The sequence below is a fragment of the Acinonyx jubatus genome, chromosome C1, assembly GCF_027475565.1.
Source record: "Acinonyx jubatus isolate Ajub_Pintada_27869175 chromosome C1, VMU_Ajub_asm_v1.0, whole genome shotgun sequence".
Classification (NCBI taxonomy): Eukaryota; Metazoa; Chordata; class Mammalia; order Carnivora; family Felidae; genus Acinonyx; species Acinonyx jubatus.
In genome coordinates, this window is record NC_069381.1 from 98019930 (window position 1) to 98041916 (window position 21987).

The 21987-nt window shown below is 48.9% G+C and overlaps 1 long non-coding RNA gene across 1 annotated transcript; it reads left to right on the plus strand.

The window, feature by feature from the left end:
* Positions 1 to 918: 918 nt before the first annotated feature.
* Positions 919 to 5927, plus strand: LOC128313963 (uncharacterized). Its single transcript, XR_008295180.1, has 3 exons — positions 919 to 1750; positions 3059 to 3148; positions 3535 to 5927. It is a non-coding gene; the product is annotated as an uncharacterized LOC128313963 (long non-coding RNA).
* The last annotated feature ends 16060 nt before the right edge of the window (positions 5928 to 21987 follow it).

Consider the following 21987-nt stretch of genomic DNA (forward strand, 5'->3'; position numbering starts at 1 on the left):
CGGATGGATACCTGAACTAGTTGTGAACGCTTAGTCCTGGACACGCGGCACCCACTGCGTGCCAGGCTCTGTTTTAAGCACCGAGGACGTGGAGTCACAGAGACATTGAGTAACTTTCTCAAGGTCATCCAGCTGGCGGGCTGCAGAGGCAGGGTTCAAATCCCAGGAGTTTCGCCCTAACCGCTAGGCAGAGTCTAATGGACAGCCCCTGGCACAGGATAGGTGCTTGGCAACGGTGCTGGGGTTAGAATTATTACCAACCATAGCCTCACCTGCCTTTTCACCATACAGCACGGGACTGTGATAAAGCGGTCATTTGGTAAATGGCCAGTTCTAGCCAAGTCAGGGATACAGAACTACACAAGGCAATTCCGGGCACTTGGAATTGGCTTTCCTGGACTTCATACAAGCTGTTTGTCTGGACATCTCTACCGGGTCGTAATTTCTAATTGTGTTGAGGCACAAAGCTGAGTCACGGGAACTACTCAGAAGTTCGTCGACGAGCACCGGTCCCTTGGTTAGTGAGTGAGCCGAGCCAGCTGCTAGGGACATGCATCACATCACAGGTCTCTTACCCTCTATTTGCTGCTGTTCCCATAGAACCTCAGAAATGACAAAAACTCACGTGTCTCTATGAAAAAGGAATGCCACACAAGTGCCGACAGCTGGTGCCAATGATGGAAGCAAAGAGATTTAAAAAAAAAAAAATCATTCGTTCTAGAGTGCCTGGGTGGCTCAGTGGGTTAGGAGGCTGACTCTTGATTTCAGCTCAGGTCACGAGCTCGTGGTTCCTGGGTTCGAGCCCCGCATAGGGCCCTGCACTGACTTTGGGGAACCTGCTTGGGATTCTCTCTCTCCCTCTCTCTCTGCCCCTCCCCTGCTTGTGTGTGTGCACTCTCTCTCCCTTTCTCAAAATAAAGAAACATTAAAAAAAAAAAAAACCATTCATTCCTCCAAATCGGAGCCATAATCAAATTATGGAAGACACCAAGGTGGCAGCGACTCAGATCCAGGCCTTGAACAAGTCCAGGCTCCGAACAAGACCTATAAATAAGTGGTTAGTCGATCTCTACAAAGACCTGTCTAGAAAAGCTGAAAGGTAGCCCTGAAGTGGGAGAAAGTGTAAAGAGCACAGTAATATTCTAGGAATGTCTTTGCAGGTTTGAGAATTTACCAAGATCGGGGGATGTAAGCTTCATGGGTGGAAAGGGTCCGCCCCATGTAACTGAGTTTGGCGGGAGTATGGATGCAGGAATCCCTTTCTCTTGTTTTCCTGCAGAAAAGAAAGTAAATGGGAGCATCTGGGACCGTGAGGGCCCCATAATGGGCCAACCCGGGCTAAAATTCTCCATACCTTCTCCCCGGGCATAGGCAAAGGGCAGCCTGACCCTTCTCCCTGGACTGCCACTTCCCCAAGGCAACCCAGGGACCGGCTCCAACATCTTCAAGTTTTCAAGTATAGTCCTTCAACACTCGGTCTCAATTTCCTCAACTCCCCGGCCTGCTGTGTCCTCTGCTGTCCCATCTTTGGTGTTTCTAGGGGCATCATCAAAATAGAAGGGGAGCATCACAACAGCTTCCACTGGAGGCTGAGATGGAACCTGCTGGGCAGTGAACGCCCTTGGCATTGGAGAGCAAAGTCATCACTGAAAACAAAGACAACCAGTGAGCTATTTTGTGCACAAGCGGTCCCTTTGCTGTTCTCATGAAGCCAGAAACAAATATCCTGGAATCATTGGCTAGCGGCCAAGTAAGTTAAATATCTAATTAAAAGTGAGCTGGAGGTGTTTTAAAATTGAACACTTCAAACATTTGCCAGTGCAAGCATGGTGAAATTGGGGGTTTTAACGGAGCAGCGGCAGCAAATAAAATATTTACAGGTCTCAGCAGAAATAAATGCAGAGGGGCTCTTTTTTTTTTAGTGAAAATGCACATATGGTCATTTTTTTTTTCCAGGAGTAGAATTTAGTGATTTATCACTTACGTATAACACCAAGGGCTGATCCCAACAAGTGTCCTCCTTAATGCCCACCACCCATATACCCCACCCCCCCACCCAAGTCCCTTCCAGCAACCCTCAGTTTGTTCCCTGTATTTAAGAGTCTCTTGTGGTTTGCCTCGTCTCTGTTTTTATCTTATTTTTATTTTTTCTTCCCTTCTCCTATGTTCATCTGTTTTGCTTCTTGAATTCCACATATGAGTGAAGCCGTATGATATTTGGCATTTTCTGATTGACGGTCATTACAGAGCCACCCTGGCGGGTGCTTGACGCCTCTGAGTTAGAGAATGTGCCAGGAGCACAGATCGTAGGGTAGACACTATTTGTCAGGATGTGGAAAAACACAGCCCAGTGTGTCTAAATGTGGTCATTCTTACTAGAGCAAGGAGAACGCTGTACGTGCAACTCATGGGAATGCCTGAATCTCTTTTTAGTGTAAGTATATCCCAAAGGTCGCCCGGGACATACCTACGCTAAAATTTTATTTGTTGTTTATCTGAAATTCCCATTTAATGAGGCATCCGCTATTTTCGTTTGCTAAATCTGGCAACCCTAAATCCAAGATAAGCAAGTAATCCTCAAGTAATCCTCATGATCTGGAAAGTGGCTGGGGGACCAGCCAAAGAGTGGCTCAAATGTTAGAAGGATGTTCTATGAACACTTGGGCCTCTGTTTACTTCATCTGTAGAATGAGGGTAACGATACATTCCCGTGCAAAGCCATTATGGGAAGGATCACCAGTGAAGTCGTAAGGCACCTAACCGCCACATTTTATGTTCTGGGTACACAGTAGCTGTCACTGATGTGGCCAGAGCCTGCGGCCAGTGAGCAGCACAAAGTAGGCTCTCAATATGGGCCAGTTCTTATCTGTAAAGGGAAGACAGCTGTCAGGTCAGAAGCGGCACCATTTATGAGTACCTGCTATATCCAAGTGCCATACATTATTTTATATAAGCCTTAGGATAACCCCGCAATAGGTATCATCCCCATCTTTCTCTGGCTACGGAAACTGAAGTTCGGGGAATTTAACTAGTTTACCGAATGTTACATGTCCTGTAGGAAGAAGACCTGGGGTCCAAACTTGCTTAACCCCAAATGCTGTGCTCTTTTCACTGCATCGTCCTATGTGCCTCGCTGGATCCCGGGAAGGTATGATCTTGCTAGAGTAACAGATTACCCTGTTTGCCACCAAAGTAACCTCCTCGCCTGAAGAGTTTTTGTCTCCGATTATTGTGGGGCGGGGGGTGTTCCTTTGCCTGCGGGAACATGGCTGTGTTCTCGTGAAGTCCGTAGAAGAATGGGTTTTGAATTTTCGAACTCACTTTAACTACTATGCCTGTTTTGTATTAAGCGACAGATGATGGTAAAATTTTAGAATGAGAAAATGCAGAATTCCTTGGGGCAGCTGGCAGGATGCTGGATGATAACTATGGATTCGTTACGTGTTTCTCTCATGTTCCATTCCATCCTTACCCCCACCCCCTCTCTGTTCTTTAATGGAACCAGGAAGGTCTGACGCTCCTTTCCCCTTACAGGCTTGACTGGTAAGACCAGAAGACACAAGGATGGGCTGGAAGGTGGCCATGCTTGAAAAAGAGATCTTTTGGAGAGCACACTTAGAAGTCAGTATTGCTTTTAGCAACACAGGGATCCTGCTAGGGGTCCCACCAAGAAGGAAGAATCCCTCCTTTTGAGGGCAACCATGATGCTGCAGAAGTGAAGGCATCAGGGAGACTTGGGGCAAGACATAGGAGCAAGTGTCATGGCAGCCATGCCCAGAATGGGAAGTCAAGGCACAAAGCCAACCCAGTCCACAGGTGGGGGACATTCTCATCAGCCATACTTAAGATAGTTCTCCCTCTACTAATGTGGTTAGTTGTGTAAAATGTAGAGACATGGCCCCAGTGATGGTCAAGTGTTTTCAGTGTATGCTTTCCCAGTCAGACTTTCCCTTCAACTTCTTTTATTTTGTTATTAGTCAAGATGCCCCAGTATTTGGGGATTGCTTGCTAATTCCACTTAAATTTGTAGTCTAATTCTGGATTGGGTAGACAAAGAAGAACCTTCTTCCCGTGCCCCTCACAACAGTAAGTACCTTGAAAACTACTTGAGTGGGGCGCCTGGGTGGTTCAGTCGGTTGAGCGTCCGACTTGGGCTCTGGTCACGATCTCCTGGTTCATGAGCTCCAGCCCCACATTGGACTCTCTGCTGACAGCACAGATCCTGCTCTGGATTCTCCGTCACGCTCTCTCTCTGCCCCTCCCCCACTTGCTCATTCGCTCTTTCTCTCTCTCTCTCTCAAAAATAGTAAACATTAAAAAAAAAAAAAAAAAAGACCCGATGATTCACTCAGTTCTTTACGTAGCTTCACGCTTCCCTCTTTTCTTTCTCTCCAGTCTCTTTCCCTTTCCTCTCCTTCTACTGTGTCAGCGAAACTTGTCTTTACTGGGGCAATCCCAGCCCATATGTCCATTATACATCCCTTCCCCAAGTCCTATGGGAGCTGGTTCTTGTCTCCTGTCCTTCCTAGCCTGTCTGCAGGCTGGCTGAGAAATCAGGAGGCGGCCTGGGACCCCTGCCCTGGGCTCACTCCTCAGGCCCAGCCCCTCTCTTGCACTCACGTGTCTGAACTGCTCGTGTGAATGCAGACTTTGTGTCTGAATGTCTGTGGAAAGCTGTTTATGCGTCTGCAGGCCCAAGGGGGCTCATTTGCAGAGCTCTTACCTAAGCAGGGCTGGCTCCAAGCCCCAGGGGCCCCAAGAGGGCTCGCTAGGCCTCCCGGCAAGGGCGCAATTAGGGCACTGTGGAGAGCCATGGCTGTCCGTCAGCTCTCCGCTTCCAAAAACAAGCCTCTGACTTGAGACCAAGCCTCTCCGCTTGTTTATATCAGCAGGTTCTCAAGTCTGAGATCTCCCGGTGGGGCTAAAGCCTTCATGGCAGCTCTATATTCGTCATGTGTTTATGTGTGAGGCAGATCCTCAGGCGCCCGCTTGGACCGTGTCCCCGGGCCCAGATGCGGAGGGAGACACAAATCGGCCCTGTGCTATCTGGACTGACCAGGCGCTCCTTTCTTTTACCCCAGTGGTTCTGTGTCTTCACACAAGGGTGTGTGAAGACAGCCGAGTTCCCTTCCGATCTGCTCTTTTATCTGGTTTCGTTTTCAAGACATTCTGAAGCCTTAGCAGCAGTTTGGTAGGTGGTTGAGTAGACGGCTGTCCTTTTGCGGAGCCTGGAGGAAGGAATGATGGCTCTCGTTCTGGTTTTCTGTCAGCATAATCGGTCTACTTCGTGTGGGATGAGAGGGAGAACATTCCAGTGAAGACAGTGAAGAACACTGCTTCGGGTCTTTACGTTGGAAGTGGTGGCCAGTAATGTTGATGAAGACTTATTACACATATCCCAGTTTTCTTCATAAATCCATGATGGCGGTGCTGCTGCTGACGGCAGTAGGGGTGGGGGTGATGGGGATGAGGCCGGAGGAAGAAGAGGAGGAGGAGGAAGAAAGGGAGGAGGGGTGGCAAACAGGAGTACTCATTTCCAGCATTATTGTTCCTGGCTCTGAGACCTCCTCTTGGCCTACAACATCGCCCAAATGGCATCCCCTTTGACTTGGTGTTCCATTCACTCTGATTTTATCAGCACTCCGAAACACTGAGTTTTCGTGGACACCGGCGGGACCTGAAATGAACTGAATGGAGTCATTTCTCACAGAACTTCCCAGTATCAAGGTCTCCTGGAGACAGTCTGATCATCTGTATGTGTCGTTAACTTGTTAGCTCACCTCGGCAATCTTTAGGTGCGGAAAGAAATACCAGTGAGGAATACAGTGCTTTGAACCCAAGACCTGTTTGGGGAAAAGCATCTATTTTGGGTCAGACAGATGAGAGTTCAAACCCCAGGCTTTTCATTTCCTAGCAATTTACTTTTTTTATTATATTTTACTTTTTTTATTACCTTTTTTATTATGCATGTACGTACGTATTTATTTAAGTTTATTTCTTTATTTTGAGGGAGAGCAGAGAAAGTGAGCAGGGGAGGGGTAGAGTGGGAGGGAGAGAGAGAACATGCGAGCAGGGGAGAGGGGCAGGAGGGAGAGAGAAAGAATCGTAAGCGGGCTCCACACTCAGCATGGAGTCTGATGCGGGGCTTGATCCCACAACCCTGGGAACATGACCTGAACCCAAATCAAGAGTCAGATGCTCAACTGACCGAGCCACCCAGGTGGTAATTTATACTTTTAAGCTTGAATTCCTCTTCCATAAACGGACACCCACAGGGCCTGGCACATAGTCAGTTCTCAATACATGTCAGTATCTTTGATGCTCACCCCATTTCCAGGATGGGATCCAAGGCAAAATCCCAATGCTCGGTTTTCTGTCAACTTTCTGCTTCCCTTTATCCTAGACCCCAGCCAGAACCAGTGGGCAGTTCCTGTCCTAAACATTTTTCAGGAGCCACATGTTCATTTATTAAGAATCATCTTGATTCCTGTGACTTAGGATAACAAAGCTTCGGACGGCAAAACAACAGCTTTTAAAGAGAGAGGGAGAAGGTTTAACCACTCAATGGGTTGTTTTTTTCAAATGCCGCCCAACTGTTTTTTTCCACTGAATGGGCTGATGTTCTGATTGACTTCACCATGTGAAATGATTCTATAACTTTTTTTTTTTTTTTTAATACTGTCAGGATGTTTTCCTTGATGTCTGGCCCAGGTTCTCTTTACGTATATCATTCCATTATTCCTGCTTATGCCGTCTGGTACCGAAAGAAAACATCTAGATTCCACCACTTGGATTTGTACTTTTCAAATATTTATAAGCCGTAGTCATGACTTCATACAGTCAATCCTATACATATTTAATTTTCCTTTATAAACAAGTCGTTTTCTCCTTAAGTCATTTATTTTTCTCGTGTGAAATCTTTCCAGAGTTGCTTTTGCCTTAAGACGAAGAGATGCCCCTGAGTGGATTGTTATCAAACAGCCTTTAAAAAGTAGTTGTTCTGGAACCTGGGGGTATGTATTAAAAGTACAGGTTCTCTGACCTCATTGCCAGTGATTCTGTTTCACGGTTCCTGGGGTATGGACCCCAGAATGCACATTCTAGCAACCACACCCACACATGCACGATCCCCAGGTGATTGTGTTGGGAATCCCCTATAGACCACCGTTGGTATGACAAAGTGAATAATAAACCAGTAAGTTCTTCCTTCCCAATTTGCAATCACACTCGGGCCTATCTTCCTGAGGTTACGTCAAGACCATCTTTTATTTTTTATTTTTTTAATGTTTACTTATTTTTGAGACAGAGAGAGACATCTCATGAGCCTGGGAGGGGCAGAGAGAGAGAGGGAGACACAGAATCTGAAACAGGCTCCAGGGTCCAAGCCGTCAGCACAGAGCCCAACGCGAGGCTCGAACTCACAAACCGTGAGATGGTGACCCGAGCCGAAGTCAGACCCTTAACCAAGACCAGGCGCCCCTCAAGACCATCTTGATGAGAGTTTGAGTGTTGCCAAACCCATCAGTCAAATACTCACATTGTTTTGGTTTACAAGTGCAGATGGCCAAGCATATCCATCAGAGAGATTTGGCCAGTTTAACTTCCAGAAGGCTCTTCCTTTTCACTGCTCTTAGGGTTCTAGGTCAAGGGGTGAGGGTTGTGGAGGGTAGATTTCACTGCCACCTGCACATTCCTAGAAATCTAGCACTTTTGTATCCTGTAGGGTTACTGTTTCCTATCTCTACTTTCATAAGTATATTGCTCCCGTTAATAATAATATTTCTTTGTATTTGTACGGCACATTGTGTTTCACAAAATATCCTAACTCCCATGATTTCATCTCATCTTCACCACAGCTTGGTGTGGTAAGCAGGCCAGGCATTACTGTTTTCATTTTCCAGATGAGGAAATGCTCAGAGAGAATAAGTCACTTGTCTAGGGATTTATAAAAAGGAAAGACAAGACCCAGAGCTTAACACGAAGGATTCTTTCACTACCTCTACCTTAAGATCACACTTTTCCATACTGTTATATTATCAAATCTATAGTCTTTGAATGTTGCTGATTAATAAATAATATGTTTCCTTCATTAAGTTATTCACCATTCAACATAGCTGTTTGGAAGGAACAGGACATATTCAAGGAGGGTATTTTTAACTTACTGTTTACTCACTGTGTTGATATTGTGCACAATTGTAGAATAGTTCATCATTCCTCTAAGTTTTATTTTGAAAGTTAAAATAAAAGGCAGTGGCAGTTTCTCATGTTGTAAAGAATACATTATTCGCCTCAAGGGTTCAGCCCACAGTGAATGATTTGCTATATAGACGCCATTATCGGAGAAGGAGGCAAGGGGGCCAGGATAAGGCCTAGGCCATGGGTGTAATTTTCCCAGGCTACTATCAGTCAATGGATCGTAATTAATTAAAAGTATTTATCAGGGGCGACTAAGTGGCTCAGTTGGCTAAGCGCCCAACTTCAGTTCAGATCACGATCTCACAATTTGTGGGTTCGAGCCCCACATCGGGCTCTGTGCTGACAGCTCAGAGCCTGGAGCCTGCTTCAGATTCTGTCTCTCTCTCTCTCTCTCTCTCTGCCCTTCCCCTGCTCACGTTCTCTCTCATTAAAAAAAGTCATTTAAATTAATTAATTAAAGTCTTTATTGGATACTAGCCATATTCAAAGTCTACACATTAGATAATACTAAAAGAGTATAGAAGCAATATAAGAGAATCCAGGTGCTGAGGGACTTGCGAGTCTTTGAACATCCCGTTCTTTACCGCCATGACTCATTCATTCATTCATAGTATAAATATTTTGTTGAGCACTTACAGTGAACCACACACATGACTGGTTACGAGAGATACCACAGTGGACAAGACAGACCCAGCCCTGCTTCATGAAGTCAATGACGTGGCAGGGGAAACACACACCTCAGGGAGCATGAATGCAATAAGGGGGATGGGCAGGGGGTCCCGCGTGTACGCACAAGGGGCATCCAGTCAGCCAAGACCAAATGGCCCTTGCCAGGAAGCTGTATGCGCGTAGCGGGCCCATTGCTCTTAGGTGGATTGTAGATCGATTCGGGGTGGCCCGCAGGGAGCATGCTGAGGGCCTGGCCCTCACGGAGGGCACCAGGGAGTCACTGTTTTATGCGAATACTCCACTCCGCCTGAAACATTTTCCTCCCCTCCCCCGTTAGCTACGTTCTAGCATCCACAGGTCTCCAACCGTCACCAAACCGGGCCATGTTAGAGAGCGCACCTCTGTGCACGGCGGCATCTTGTGCACATCCTCTCCGCTCGTGCCCATCGTCCTTCACAGGTCTCCGCTTCAGGCTGCAAGCGCTGGGTCAGTTACCCCTGTGTCCCTGAACAAGCAAATGCCTGCCACATAGGAGGAACTCAACAGATGTTTGCTGAATGCACAAATGAATGAAGACTTCTAACCTTCAGGATCTAGTTGAGGAAGGGGTAGGGAGCTGAACATACACAGAGGAAACCATTTGCAGGCAATTAGGCACAAGTCCACATTCTAATGTATAAAATCATGCCTGCCCAGGCATTTATGACGCACCTCTTACTCAAGCACGCCTATTCCTGAGGGGTGCAAACTGTCCTTGCATGCTGTGTATGTTTACTCTCTAATAAGGGAACTATCAGGGAATCACCTGGAATCACAAACGGCATCACCCCACCCCGCTAAAGACCAATTTATTTTGGGGCGCCTGGGTGGCTCAGTCAGTTAAGCGGCCGACTTCAGCTCAGGTCATGATCTCGTGGTCCGTGAGTTTGAGCCCCGCATCGGGCTCTGTGCTGACAGCTCGGAGCCTGGAGCCTGCTTCGGATTCTGTGTCTCCCTCTCTCTCTGCCCTCTTCCGCTCATGTTCCGTCTCTCAAAAATAAATAAAGATTAAAAAAAAAAAGACCAATTTATTTTGGAGCTACTAGGGGTAGAGTCTATCAGAAACGTGGAATGAGTCAGAAAGTTTCCATTCAAAGCTGCTCGGCGGCAGGGGTAAAACCTAGCAGGAACCGTGGCTCATCCAGACAGTGGAATGTCATGCAGCACTAAAAAGGGAAGGGGCTGCCAAGCCATGAGAGGCCACGGAGGAAACTGAGATGCACATTATTGCGTGAAAGAAGCCGATCTGAAGAGGCTGCACACTATGTGATGCCAATTATACGACATTCTGGAAAAGGCGATGCCATAGAGACAATAAAAAGATCAGTGGTAGAACACAGAGGGGTTTTTAGGACAGTGAAGCTAGTCTGTGTGATACTGCAAGGGTGGATACGTGTCATTATACATTTGTGCAAAGCCGCAGGATGTAAGACCTCACGAACGATCCCTGACGTAAGCTATAGACTGAGAGTGATCGTGACGCGCCGGGGCATTAGGATAGCATTCATTTTAATTACTGAGGCTTTTTTTTTTTTTTTGCCCCTTTTCCTTAAATGTTGTGTCTACCCTCCTTGCCAGAGGCGTCCTGGGGTCTGTCCTCCAGTATCCCTGTGTCAGGCGATATGCAGACTCCCTCTGCCGGAGCTTAAACTGCCAATCCTCGAGGCGCCCCCCTGCTCCCCTCCCCTCCCCCACTCCCCCTGTGCTCCTGCCTCTACAGGTCCTCCTCTCTCCCCTCCAGCAGGTCTGGGCATTACTGTTCTTCTCTGCCAGCTTGCTCTCTCCCCTTCACACTGTCTCACCTCTACATCCACACTCAAGTTGTGTGTTCTCGGCACTCTGCTCTGTCTACCTCTCCCCTCCCTTCCTCTCACAACTGGTTTACTTTTAATAGAAGACGTTTTTAAGTACCTGTCTGCTATGCATCTGTCGTCTGGGCAGGAAAACACAGGCTCATTTGTTGAATCATCAAGACAGCTCCTCCCCGCCCCCCCCCCTCCGCCCCATGGAAAAAGGCTCCAAATCGTCTACAGATCTCTCGTCTGTTTCCTTCCCTCACAGTGTCCCCCGGACCCCATTAAGTGGTTGGTTGTAGAGTAAGAATATGGGCTGTATTGTTCCATCTCTCGTGGCTTCCCACCCACCACGTGCTGGGCACACGCTCCAACCCAAAACCTCTGATGATTTCCACACATCCCTGTGCTGCTCTCATATGACAAACAGAGGCACTCACAGATGAAGTGACATCCATCAGTCCCATAACCAATCAGGGACAGAACAGAGATTTAAACCTAAGTGTTTTGACCCTCAGTCCCGTGTTCACTCCATTATTCCATGAAGTCTCCCCTCGACAGCCTCCAACCCCCCACACCCTCCTCCAGGAAATCACTGGATGGTTTGATCAATTAGCATGGGCCAACTGATGTTGTCAAATAGCAAACTTTTAGATTTAAAAAGGTCAAGAGATTCTTTAGGTCCCTGCAGACACACTTGCAGCCGCCGATCAAAAACTCTCCCACTTTTTCCCTCTAGCGTGAATTTATCCGGCAACTTTTTTCCAGCCCCTCTGCAGAGCCATTTACAAATTCCTGCTTGCAAGGCTGCTGAAGGATGAAATGTACCAATACGGTCTCTGCGACAGACTGCTGTGCGCTTTCAAAACACAGACACAACACCAGTGAGTATGTGTGTGTATTATATTTCTCAGCGGAACATCCTCAGAAGCCAGGGACATTAGTTTTCCACCCCAGCATGCAGGCTTTGTGGTCCTGGGAGCTTGTGGGAGGGCAAAGTCCTGCAGAGAGGCCATTGTTTTCCTTGCCTTTGCTGATAGCATGAGATCAGCTCAGTGATGATGGCAGATCTCCAAGACCAAGAAAAGAGCCACTGGGGGTACAGTAATGGGAAGCAGTAAATTGTTGAAGATACTTGTAATCTAACCAATAGAAGTCGTGCCTTTTCTGGGAAACTGAAGTACGAAATGCTTGAGTGCCTGATGGGTTCTGAGGCCTCGGTAAGTGTGTGGGGGTGGGTGCCAGGACCGAACCAATCATTGTGACCACAAGCCACCTCAATCCATATCTGAGATCCCCAGTGAGAATGACTGGAAAGATTCCACGGTATGGCAACGCTAAAGCAACTCGGATTAGGGAGGCGGGGAATGCCCACCCTCAGTGCTCTCCAGGGGTCATCCGTTACAACACAACCTGTTGTCAAATGCTGATACAGGCGCTTTACAGAAGTCATGCCAGATAATCCACACCACAACACGAACGGGGCAGGTGCTCATATGCCCCTGCTTTAAAGATGGAGAAGGCGAGATCCAGGGAAGTCAAGATCATGTATCAATTAAGGGGGAGGGGCAAAATCCAAACAGTTTTGTCTGACTCCAAAGCACATCCTCTTAACTATCCCTCTCTGTTGCCATCAAAGCTCTTGGGCACCAATTACACAAGCCATCCCTAAGTAGATGTCACCTGTCACTCATTAATTCATTCAACGCTCCACAACACCTAGTGAGTATCTACACTGTGCCAGGCCTTTTGCTGGGCACCGAGGCTTCCCTGATGAGAGAGCTGTGAACCATGCCTTCATGGAACTTGGAATCTGCTGGGTGACCGCCAGGGTTGCCACTTAAGTTGGGTAGTTTGGGTCCTGCACAAAGGCTCTTGGCCCAAGTAAAAACTAAAACTCAGCTCGCATTCCACTAGGCTCTGTGCCCACATCTTCTGTATCCTCCAGAAGAAGCAATTATAGAACTTTTCCCAAAGCATAACATGGGCTATGGGGAAGTCCCCACCTCCCCTGCACTTTTCAGGCTAATGTCACCCTGAAAGATCCCCATGACAACCTGCAGTGTCCAGGGAACGTGAACCTGTACCAGGGCAGATTCTGGACAGTAAGAGGTCAAGAGCAAAATCAAGAAAGTGTAGTTTGGTCCATTTGAGCTCAACCAATGAGGTCCACATCCACTTTCAGGGAATCTTGGCCAATCAACCATGATTCAAACTAATCCCCTCCCCACTCTTGCCCCCTGCCAAGAAAAGTATGGGAATGAGTAAACCTTCTTGCAATTCCCAAAGATAGTAGCCCCCATCTCAGCCAAGGGCTGAGCCCTTGCTTTGCCCTGGACCTTCCGGCCTTCTCTCCAAAAATGTCATACCCCATGGCAGCTGAAAGGAAAGCTTCCAGAGATACCACACAGAACAAGTGAGGAGAAAAGTCAAGGTGACATCAAACCCAAAGTCCATTATCCCTGCGAACAGAAACAGAGACTAAAGGAAAAGTTCTTCGGGAAGAGGAATGAGTTTTCTGTGTGTGTAACTTTCAGATTATAATTGTATAATGGCTCATCTTTACGAAGCCTTCGTGTACGAGGCACATTGTGTAATTCTTATGAAAACCCTGGTATGATTCCTTTTTGATAGATGAGGAAGTTGATAAGCAGAGAAAGCAAATAATTTGGCCGAGATCACATAGTTAGGAAGCCGCAGCGGTAGGAGATGGTAAATGAGGGTCCACTTGACTCAACAGTCATGTGATTAACTTGCCTTCCGGCTTTGAGAGGGATGTCCTCAGCTCTAAGATCAAGATAAAGGAGGTGAGATAAAGGGAATGTGGCTAATGCGCAGTGAGGCAGGTGGAGAGAAGGGAAGGAAGAAAAGCAAAGGTAGCAGAGGGCGGGCCCTAATAACTCCTCTTGGGTGATAAAGAGGGACAGTTAGTACAACTCCCTATAAATGGAGTTTATGGGTATCCGCAACCAGAGGGGAAAATGTCCCAGCCGGGAAGAGCCTTTGTGTTCTCACCCAGCCCCTCCTGTACAGCTGAGGAAACAGAAGCCCCGAGACAGCTAGTGGCTTCCCATGGGTCCCCGGGACGTTCTAGAAGCTGAGTCGTGGCCAAGCCCCGGCTCTCCTGGCTTTCAGGCCTAATAATTCTGCCACCCCTGTAATCGCTAAGATTAGTATCATCGGGGACCATGGTGCTGTAAACAGCTGTGGTCACCCACCGTCCAGTTATTTTAGCACATGGCACCCTGACACCCATCGTTGTGTGGCTTAAAGAAAACACTGCCCTGGTCATGCGAGCCTCAGAGGAATGGAAAATTCCAGGTCAGTGAACAACACCCCCTCTAGGTATCCTTCACCAGCCCTGCCTTTGGTGGCTCCCGGGCCCTCCTGTCCCACCAGCGGTTAATATTTCACTTGGGTGAGACTTTAGGGAACAAAGAACACGAAGCTGGCCTTGAGGGGCCAAAGGTAGGCGGCCAGTGGTGCCTGATGCGGCTCATAAATAAGAACAAATGTACTTTGGATAAGAACCGGCCGGCCTCCCGCAGAACAGCTGGGGAGCCTATTCATAGGAAAGCGTGTTATTTGTGTCTGCCGGGCATTTGAATTAGCCTCACCTAACTGCGCTGCCTTCCCGGCTGGTGTGAGTCACACTCCTCATTCACAAGCAAGGGGTGGCCAGGGGCAAAGGGGAATTGCTCCTTTGGGCCAGCTGACGGAGACGCAGGGGGCCAGGACTGGCATTTCCAAGGACACGTCTTTCCCCCGGTGGCAAGGGCTGAGGATCAAGGGAACACAGTTGTCCACCAGCCCGATTCTTCTCCGTGTGGGGGGCCGTACCTCCTCAGACCCTCCGTAATTGCCCCTTCGTCCAGGCTCCTGAGCAGACCCAGGAGTCAGTCCCACTGGTGGCTTCGGCTGCCCGACGACATCCTGAGAGCACCATGGGAGGGCAGCTCTCAGATGCCATCTTGCGCCCCCAGCTCCACTGCTCCTTGGCCACCGTATCACCAGCTCATGTGCTGTGGCCTGAAGGACCCAGCCTGTGGGTGATTCATCCCATGCCTGACATGGCCTCCCTGGGAGCTGCCACCCCCCAGTCCTCCTTCCAGCTGTGCAGCTAAGCCTAGCTCCGGCCTGATCCTGATGCAAGACTATGCCAGAAGCAGGGCCCGCTCTGGGCCAGAGTAGCCCTGGGAGCCCCAGGCTTGGGCACCCCTCATCCAAGCAGCCCTGAAAGGGGGTTCCCAGGGCCTAGCTGGAGGATCAGCTCCACAGAGGCCCCAAGAGTTCCCATCCATCTCGGACCCAGAGGGAAAACTCCAGCTCTACTCTCAAAACAAGGTGGCATTTGGGGCCCATCGGACTACAAGCCTCAGGAAGGCGTTAGGTCCTCCTTCCCATTGGTGTCTTCCCTTCCCTGCGCTGTGTTCTCCTCTTCCGCTCCCACAGACTTGCAGTCTGGGGGTCGGTCACCCAGAAAATATTCAGGTGCATTTTGAGAGCCCATCCAGCCACGGATGGCTTAGCTGCTCACGGGACCAGGCTGTGCCTGTATCTTTGCATCCCCACACGGCGGTTCACGGCTGGCACACAAACAAGGACTTCGTGTGCACTCACCACATTTCTGTGACAACTCGACCTTGCTCCGTGCAACAGGGACTTCTCGACTCTGCGTTTCTGCAGGGTATAGTGCCAGCTCCGACACAGGATGGGGATGTAATCAGTGTCATTCGCTTGACTTGTCCCATTTGAGGGAAGATCTTTGTAAATGATTCCACATCACAACATAACGGACACAGACAAGGCCATCTGATGCATTTGAAACTTAACACGAATGGGCATACGACCCAGGCAGACGCTGTGGATGCGTGGACCTCCTCCAAGAAACTAGTGACCTGTTTAGAAATTATACTTTTTACCATTCTTCGTGAGCGCAGATGATCGCCGAACGGAAGACGTGGGATTTCAGCCGTCTTCCCAGGAGAGGGGATGAGCCTCCTGCTAAATCATCCCTCCTTCCTTTCACATTTGTGGGTGACGACAGTGTACCTACCGACCACTCAAGGAGCACAGACCCAGGAGGACCCTACATGGAGGGCTCCCGGTCTGATGGGGTGAGATCACATTCACAAAGAACTCATTACCCGGGGGTCGGCGCTGCTGTAGAAGGATGGTCTAAGTGCCCTGGGAGTGATAAATCCCTCCCCGGGTCAGGACGGGAGGACGAAGGTAGGAAAGGCCATGTGAGGGATGGACAGATCCAGATGGACAGTAGAGTATCCTAGGCCAGAGGATATTAACAAAGGCATTGGAATTCAGCAGTACGCTGGGAATGTAACTACCATGTCAGGGCATTCACTTCTCTCTAATAAACTCAGCTGGTTTCAAGGACTCTTCCTGGAAATCGATGCCTGGATTCACTTTGCCTATCAGTACCAGAGTCTAGACGTGGGTGAATGGGTTTCTGGGGAGCAGGGTAGAACTCGTGCCTGGAACCCTGGACCCAGCACAACCAAAGACACCCTCAGGGGCCTGGACACGAGGCCGTGCCTGACCACATCCCCAGCCCTGACCGGCTAGGTGTGGACAGACCCTCTCTAGTTCCCCCTCGTGTGAGTAAGAACCTTATCAGAATAAAAGCTGTAAAAATGCCCAACTTTAACCTTATTAAAGTCACACTGCTCTGGTCTTGGCAACCCTCATAGGGTTTTACAATTCAGCCTCTACAGCTGGAGTCCTTGAATAGCCCAAGGTCTGTCAGGGTCCGTGATGGGTGACTAATGTGATCACGATCGGAGCCAGCCCACCCACATTCTCACCCTCCCCCAGCCCAGCCCCCACCGGGCTCACCGTGGCCTCCCACAATGGCCTCCTGTTTTGGTGCAAATGGAAACTGAGAAATTTCCACTATCCTGGACCCCCGGAGGAACGTGTGAGTGCGCCCCACAGCACTCACCCACTGACATGGTATTTTCCTCTGGATTAATGAAGCACAGTGGAATTTTTATCTGTCATTGTAATGATTAATATGTCAAATCAATACCACGGGAGAGGCAAACAAGAAAATGACACGAGAGCCAGCAGAGGAGGGGGGAAGAGGAAAAGTGGGACGGGAAGAGAGGACACAAAGCAGGAAAGGAAGTGGGAAGAAACAGAAGAAAAGGACAGAGAGAAAATGGGGGCTGTGTTGGATCAACCCAACAGGTCAAAGCACACTGAGGGGTCTTCTCCTGCCCCCTGGGCCACATTAGGGAGAAGCTGGATGAGTCAGTCCCTAAGGTGAGGTCTCCCGGAAGCAGTTATTAGCAAAAGGTTCTGCTTATGTTATGGGGGTTATGGACCCTTGCAGATTGGAGGAAAGAGACGAGCTTTCTCCGGAGAAAAAACGTGCACAAAGAGAAATTTGGCAAACAGTGTCAGGGAGTTCACTAAGCCCCTAGACCTTCATTAAAAAAAAAAAAAAATGACCCTGTGTTCAGATGACGGCATGTCAGCAGCTGGGACTGTGTCACTTCTATCAGCCCCCCTCTGCAATGGGAGGCCTTCCAGAAACAGCTTCGGGGAGATGACCATTAATGGCAGCAGCCATGTGCACCCCTCTGCTGAGCCTGTCTTGCCCTAAAAGAATGCAATCCTCTCAGCCCACCCTTAGGCCCAGTGCAGCTTCCCAGGGGCCTAGATTTGTGGGGTCCCCTCGCCCACTCCAGGGCATCTGGTCACCTCCGTAGGAAGTGCTGTCCACTCTGTGCGCGGACATCCTCTGAGTCCTCTAGACCAGCACACAGATGGACCGAGGGATGTTGGCCAAACCACCAATGGGGAAAACACTTGGAACACAAATGAGTCCTCCAGAGCCAAGTTTCCCCCTCTCCTGGTGAGTATTTGTATCAGGTCGTAGCATAATGATTTCATATTCTGTAGAATCGAAATCTGGCTTTATGTAAACGTCATTGCCTTTACTGGAATCATCTGTCAGTTTCAACAAGGCTAGACATTTTCTTTCCTGTTTCTTCTTGATCTACAACTGTCAACAGTGCTACGGGCCAGAGTGATTCAGGGTTATAGGCTCCCATGCACGGTCCTGTGGACCGTCACGTATTGTTGTTCTTTCCCTAAAAGCAGAGGGGGGAAATCAGGGTCTATACGCCCTACAAAAGTTAAACTACCTCTGTAATGGGAAAATAGTTCACAGTTGAACAGTAAACGCTGCTTTGCACACTCAGCAGATCAAGGAATTAGCGAATTCACAGATTTTATTTCCGATTACACTTTTTAACGTTTTATGTTGAGATAACTATAAATTCAAAGAAAATCGCCAAACATACACATATGCTAGGATCACAGTAGCCAAAAGGTAGACACAACCCAATTCTCTATTGATGAATGATTGGAGAAACGAAATGTAGTACACACGTACAATAGAATATGGCCCAGCCTTCAAAAGGAGGGAAATTCTGATAAATACTACAACATGGATGAGCCTTGAAGACATTAGGCTAAGTGAACAAGCCAAACACAAAAGAAGAAATGTCGTACGACGCTATTTACACAAGGGACCTAGACTGGGCAACTCATAGAGACACACGGTAGAAGGATGGTTGTCACTGGCTCTGGCACTGGGCGTGTGGGGAGTTACCGTTTGATGGACATGGAATTTCAGTATGGAAAGATCTGGAAATGGATCTGGAGGGTGGTTGGACAACGACGTGAATGCATTTAATGCCACGGCCCCCCGTAACTACACAAAAGTAGTTTGAAGTATAAATTTTGTTATCTGTGGTGTGTGTGTGTGTGTGTGTGCGCGCGCGCAGTTCTGCGCAATTTTCTCTCCTGCATAGCCACCGCTGTGTTCAGAGTCCTTCACTGTCCACAGGGCTCCTTTGTGCTACCCCTTTAGAGCCACAGCTGCTCTCTTCCCACCAACCTCTAACTCCTGGCGACCACAAGACTACTCTTCATCTCCATAATTTTTTCATTTCAATAATGTTACATAAGTGAAATCATATGGTATGTGACCTTTTGAGATTCTTTTTTTTTTCTGCTCAGCATAATTGCCTTGAGACTCATCCAACTGGGTGCCCGTATCTATAGTTAGTTCCTTTTATTATTGACTAGTATTCCATGATATGGATGCAAAGTTATGATTGTATTCTTGTGTGTAATAGTAACTGATAATTCTTCAATTCTTTGTCCACATTAAGACCACTGGTAAGTAGCCTTGACTCCAACATGGCCTCTATAGGAACTGCCATATCAGGAGCTCACTAGGGTGTCCAAAGTGTCCACCCACATAAGGGTCTTGAGACCACAGACTGTGTTTCCTTAAGGAAAGAGGTCTTACGGGGCAAGCTCTTTGGCCTGCTGTCCTTCACCCGTGGGGACCCAAGTGGACAGGCAAGATGATACAATGGGACCACCACCTGTCAACAGAATCAGCACAGTCTCCAGACCCCTCCTTTCCTACTTTAAGTGCTGAGAATGCCTGGGTCCATTGTGGAACGGGCAGCTGGGGCTCCTTTAAAAAGGAAGGTAAGCCAGTGTTCAAAAAATATATATGTATATGATGTTTCCAATTCTCAGAAGGGAGCTTTTATATTTCTGCCACCCTCCGTAGCCTTTGGCTGTTTCCTTGACTGTCCATCCCAATATGACATAAACTCCCAACCCTTGTGCCTGGCCCAGAGCCCAGCACCCACTGGCACCCCATGAACGTTATGGCAGGTGGTGGTGGTATTGAAGCAGGGGGCCGAGTCAAGGAGGGATTGCAGAAGATCACCAAATCCGGTGAGCAACATGTCATTTCTTTTGATTTCAAAAACCTGCCACCTTGGCTCTTTGACAACAGGTGGGAGTCGGGGAGAAACACTAAAACAGTCCCTTTCTTTTTCCTCCTCACTTGTGGCTCTGACTGTCCTGGCCCCTCCTCCCTCCACACCCACCGTCTGCCTCCCAGACTCTGGGACAGAACTCTGTGTTCTGGGGAGGGTGGGGCGTCTTACCTCGGAGCAAGTGGCCGTGGCCAAGGAGGTGAAAAAGGCATGCTGAGTGGGGGAGAGGCAGTCCAGGGGGCTCTTCAGGCACAGGCATGAAGGAGCAGAACTAAAATTGCCTAGAAAAACAAACAGGACACAGGTAACTTGCAGCCTTGCCCTCCATTTTTCCCGTCCCCACGTCCACACCTTCACTTCCCAGCCTTCGATTCCTTCCATGGGCAACCTAAGAGTTCACACCTCTAGATAACTGATGGGGGCAAAGATAGTCATGCCCCAACATACCTAAAACTGCCTTGAGGCCCCAGATCTCGGGACAGTTCCCAGCTGCTTGGCTTCCGCCACACAGAAGAATAAGGGGAAGGTGGCTGGAACTAACCTAGGGAGGACACAATCGCCGACACGGGCTCTTTGAAAAGAGCAAAGGTGGTTTAAACCCAAGGGGTTGGCCCACCTTCAAGATCCCGAAGGTGACCGCTCACAGAGGGGCAAGGCACACCAGCTTCCGCGAGAATCGTTTCACAGCTCAACAAAGGGTCGGTGAAGAGCTGACAGCCGCGTCTCTATGGAACCGTTAAGATTCCTCTAGCCCTGGCGATGGGGTCGAGGCCCTTCTCTGATGCCAGGAAAGATTCCCTATCCCTCAAAGCTTTGGAGATTTGGAGATACCCGTGTCTTCATAAGCAGAGTTGCTGTGCCTTCTATCTAGGATTTGGTTTACCTGGGAAACTCCATGTCACAAACCCAGCATTTCTTCAATAAACTCCATATTCATGGACCATTATCTGGTGGCTACAAGTAGCCCAGACTCCTGGTGTTTGTTCCTTAAGGTGGAAGATAGCGCCCACGCATATAAACCACCAAGTGCTAAGACTCTCTACTGAGATCATAGGGTTAATGTAGGCTCCAGTACATCCAAATGTTGGCTGGAAGGCGGGAGTCAGCAGGATTTCACCTGCATGGTCAATTTTTACCTAGAAGAGGACTATGCCTGCATTAATTTGTGACTAATGGAATGTAAATACGAACTCACTAAGTGATGGATTGTAACATGAGGAGTGGTGAGTTATTCAAGAATCTGAGACACAAAGCTTGTGAGAGGTCTATATTTCTTTTTTTATAATTTTTAAAAAATTTGTTTAATGTCTATTTATGTTTGAGAGACAGAGTGTGAGCGGGGGAGGGGCAGAGAGAGAGGGAGACACAGAATCCGAAGCAGGCCCCAGGCTCCGAGCTGTCAGCACAGAGCCCGACGCGGGGCTTGAACGCACAAGTGGTGAGATCATGACCTGAGCTGAGGCTCAACTGACTGAGCCACCCAGGCACCCCGAGAGGTCTATATTTCTAAGCACCAACAACTCCTTCCTAACAGGATGACCAGAGCAGAGTTGAGTCCTGCCACATTGAAAGTGTTCTTATGTCCACACCTGCTCTCCAGTGGATGATATGATTCCTTCTCATCCTTCAGAGGGGCAAAGATTCAACCTGAACCTCTCACATGGCTTCTGGGGCCAGCCCCCCTGAGCCAGATCCCACTACTATTCTCACCCACACAGAGGGGAGGGCCAAGTGGAGACTCGGAGGCAAGAAAGAGCATGGCGTCTCTACAGGCTGGAGGAAGGCCAGGGTGAGCACCACAGTAAGTGCTGGGCACGACAGCACAGGATAAGGTTGTGGAGTCAGTGACAACACACCTGTGCAGAACTTAGGAGCCACAGGGAGAGGTCTGCTCTTTTTCCCAAAGTCCAGAGCAGGGAAGAGAGTTTGCAAATTGCTTATATTGGTTTAAGCAAAGATCTCTCCCTGATTCAAGCCACATTGCAGGTGAGTGTTTGCTGAGCCTGACTCTTCTGAGCTAAGCCCTTGGCCAAGAGGGGAAACTTCCAAGGATGGGACAGTGACATAAGCAGGCAAGCCACGTCGCCATGGGGCTTGCGCTACAGGAGGAGAAGGGAACACAGGCTGAGGGATCCTCTGGACAGCTTCCGCCCTGCTGGTGGCTCTGAAGAGGCTCCCATCCGCCTCACCCCTCCTCTGGCCTGCCTCTTCACCACCCCTGCCACCTTTCCCCATAAGCAGCCCCACCCTGCCCGGGAACATGGAGTTCTCTGCTGTGGGACTCCGGGAGGGCCCCGGACTGCAAGGTTGTGCAGACAGGTGGCGGGTGTGACGGCAGGAGAGTGGGAGGGAGGTCGAAGATGGAAAGTGAGGGGAAGAAGGTGGACTGCTCCAGAGTTTCCCTTACGTATTCTGGCCCTTACCTGCGACAAAAAGCAAAAGGAGCACGTTTGGCAAAT